Below are 4,144 nucleotides of genomic sequence, written 5' to 3'. Positions count from 1 at the left end.
CATAGTCAAGGGATGGACTGATAAAGTCATCTCTTGAGGAAAGCCACAATGTCTACAGAAGGGAAAAATTTGTAGGTATTTTTGTTATCTACCACATTCTGGGATCAAGAACAAATGAGATGTGAGAAATTGGAGTCAAAGAGTAGAGATAATTTCTTATAAGAATATTGCCCAAATGAAGGGCAGAAATGACTCCAGAAATGTGCAAGAAATATAGAATATTTGTATGTTGAAAGGGAAATTTCGATATTGCATGAGAGAGAGAAGAAGAATGGGAGATTAAAGTCTTAAGCAGAAAAGAGAGCTCCAGATTTACTGCACAAATGGATAAAGAGCATGGACAATTCATTCATAGCCATGGTAGAAGGACAAAGATACAGACAAAGGAATTTATGTAGTGGTAAGATTTTTTGGAAATAATCTTTTGATTGGTTTAATTTTCTAAATGAAATATGCAGTCTATTGGATAATGAATGAATAAAGAAAATGTATACATGCATTTATGTACATATATTTATATATATGAATATTATTCACAATGGAATATTATTCAACCACTAAAAAGGAAACCTTGCATTTAAGGTGACATGACTAGAACTTAATGGTATTATGCTAACTAAAATAAGTCAGATAAAGAAAGGCAAATGCTGTGTGATCTCACTTATATGTGGAATATAAAAAAATCATAGATACAAAAAACAGATTGGTAGTTGCTGTAAGTGGGGGTGGAGGGTAGGTAAAGGTGATGAAGAGAATCCAAATGTACAAACTTCCTGTTATAAAAAGAATAAGTCCTATGGAAACAGTATACAGCAGAGTGATTATAGTTAATAAAAATGTATTGTATATCTGAGGGTTGCTAAAAGAGTGGATGTTAAAAGTTCTCATGACAGGAAAAAAGTTGTAACTGTGTATGGTGGTGGATGGACTTGCTGTGGTGATTATTTTGTGGTACAATTGACACTTAAACAACATGGTGCTTGGAACACTGAACCCCCAGTCAAAAATCAACATATAAAATTTGACACCTCTAAACTTAACTACTAATAGCCTACTTTTGTCCAGAAGCTTCACTGATAACATAAACAATCAATTAACACATAGTTTGTATGTTACATGCAGTATATATTATATTCTTAAAATAAAGTAACTAGAGATGAAAAATGTTATTAAGAAAATCACAAGGAAGAGAAATACATTTACTGTATTGAACCTTAAAAAATCCACATATAAGTGGACTTATGCACTTCAAGCCTGTGTTTTTGAAGGTTCAACTGCATATAAAAATATCAAATCATATATTGTACATTGGAAACTAACATAATGTTTCATGTCAATTATATCTCAATTAAAAATATGCAATGTGTCATCAATTGAATGTGAGTTTGGGAAAGGATATGTTGGTGGTTTGAGAACAGAGAAGTTATGAAATATTCATCAGGAAGAGAGACAAATAAAACCTCACTTGAGCTTAGTGGTGAAGAATTTGATGTTAAGTTTAGTTAATATATTTTTGTTTTCCTCCAGTCTTGATGCCATGAACTAGGAAGGATATTAGACTATTTAACTGGAATTGGTTTTTTTCTATGGTGAGGACTATGAAGTAGGAAGAAAAAAGACAATGGAATCAGCTATTTTTGCAAGAAGTGATTAAGATCCTCGATTGTGGAAATGTAGGGAAGGAGGAGAGGCTATGAGAGGGTTATGGAGAGTAAAGAGATCAATGTTTCTCAGACACTGATGATGTCAAAGTAATACTGGAGCCAGAGATTAGATAGAGTAGGCTGCAAACAACTGGTACTAGGAGGATGAGATGCTTGACAGTGAAATAAAATGAGTTTACAGTATTTGTAATGACAACCTCTGGTATGTGAGCGTGACAAAGAGTGGATGAGGTTGAAGGGTAGGAGTGTTGGAAGACAGAAGATCACAAACGTGAGAGGCTGGGAGTATTGTACTGATCATCTGTATGGGAATAAATCACTATGAACATGACAGAATTTGATTTGGGGAGAGTCATAATAAGTCAGTAGCTATGGAGGAGAATGACTTGGGTCAGCAGATTTCTTCCAAAAAAGAGTGACATTCATGGAATGATGACAAATATTTCAAAGCCGGAGTGATGGAGAATTATCTGAATATGCTTGGCATCAAAGAGAACATTCTCACTTACAATCCTGTGGCATAGGGAAAAGGAGAGAAAGATCCCACTACTTGAGAGAGATGCTAGAGAAGCAGTGACTTCAGAGTAGGACAGACAGGAAGCGAATTTTCAAAGTAGACATGGAGGATGCAATGAACTGACCTATGAGCTGATCTGATATTCATAATGTGAATTGGAAGGGTCTTGGGGTGGGAAAGCATGTAGAAAAGGCCAGGAAAGGAATTTACAGAGCCAGATGGTCATGTGGGACTCTAGAGATGGAGTACTTCTGCTGAATAATGATAACAATAATGTGTGTCATGTATAGTAGAAATGTAATAATAAACATTAAAATACCTGAAGGATTTTCTGTTATTTATGACAGAAGATGGAAGAAAATGAAAAATTATCACGTACAATTAAGAATACATACATAGAACTTAAATAAAATCTCCATAAATCTGAAATACTGTTTTTCATGAGTAAAAAATAATCTTTCAGGATAGCCAATTTATTTCTCAGAATTACAGTAACATTTTTATGAATAAGGCATGTTTTGTTTCAACCCTAATATTCCCCTGAAGGGACATCAATAATCCTTGACATATGCCTCTAGAACTAATTCTTCATTTCCTGAATATTGTTACAGAGCATTTGCACAACCTACTGTCGAGAGCAATCATACCTCATGGGCTGTCCATAGAGTCCTTTTATTTCTATCAAGCTTACAGAATTTTTGTTCCTCTTTTTAGACTGTTAAGGAGTCTATCCAGAGTAGAAGAGGCCATGAATATAATAAATTCAAGTGACACTATTTTGGGAATATTTTTTCTGTCTCAATTTGTGATCAGTTTTATTGAGAATATATTGTTACTCATGTTAAACATTAACACCTTACTTCAGCCCCAAATAAAAAAGCCTATAGATTTGATATTAATGCATTTAACTTTAGCTAATATCATTACAATTGTTTTCAGTGGGATTCCAGAAGTAATAAATGCCTTTGGAATAAGAAATTTCCTGGAAGACATTGGTTGTAAGGCAGTACTCTACATCCACAGAGTCACACAGGATCTTTCTCTCTGTACCACATCTTTCCTGAGTATTTTTTGGGCCATAATTATCATTCCCAGCAACTCTAGGTGGGCATGGCTCAAACCCAAAATCTCCACATACATTTTTCCTGCCTTCTCTTCTTTCTGGATCATCAACATGCTGATCTACCTCCATGTCATCATAGCCACCGTGGCCCCGTACAACACCACAGAAGTTGGACCAGTGTATTCTCTGACATACTGTAGAGGGAGAGAACCTGACAAACTTCAGAGGCTGCTTTTCTAGGGGACATCGTCTTATGAGATATTCTGTGTATGTCCCTCATGCTCTGGACCAGTGTGTGCATGGTAAAGTTCCTCTTCACACATCTCAAGATAGTCCAGCATGTCCACAGGACCAGATTTGCCCAAGATCCTCACCTGAAACCAAGGCCACCCACACAATCCTGACACTGGTGAGCTGCTTTGTTTTCTTTCATTGGAACAAAACTTGCCTTACCATTTACATAATATATAGATATAATGTACAAAGATTGGAGATCATCGCTTTTTTTTCTCCCCTCTTGTTATCCAACAATCTGTCCTTTCGTGATGATCAAAAATAATAATAGACAATAATATCTGGGCTGTGCTTCTGCAAAAATGAGAAAGTCCTCTTCACAATCTAAGCCCCTTAAAGGCTTGAACACCCTCATTAACTTCTTTTACACAAGTGGGATGTGTAATCAGAATGTCCCATATTAAGATTTTAATAAGGTAAAATTCTTCAAGGGCATAAATAATTTTTAGTTTGGGCATATTTTCAAACTATCCAGCTTAATTAACATGTGTAGATAAATAACCAGACTCATAGAATAAAACATATTCAAGACAGTTGCACCTGAATGGGGCACTATTTTACCTTTTCTAAAATTATTGTCAAAAATTCATGGTTATGATTATTTGG

General features: G+C 35.1%; 1 pseudogene; it reads left to right on the top strand.

Moving 5' to 3' along the window:
• Positions 1-3,019: 3,019 nt before the first annotated feature.
• LOC100478275 lies at positions 3,020-3,942 on the top strand (annotated as a pseudogene).
• Positions 3,943-4,144: the final 202 nt, after the last annotated feature.

The sequence above is a fragment of the Ailuropoda melanoleuca genome, chromosome 3, assembly GCF_002007445.2.
Source record: "Ailuropoda melanoleuca isolate Jingjing chromosome 3, ASM200744v2, whole genome shotgun sequence".
Lineage (NCBI taxonomy): Eukaryota > Metazoa > Chordata > Mammalia > Carnivora > Ursidae > Ailuropoda > Ailuropoda melanoleuca.
The sequence above is the reverse complement of the archived record's forward strand: the minus strand, read 5'-3'. Positions and strand labels throughout refer to the sequence as shown.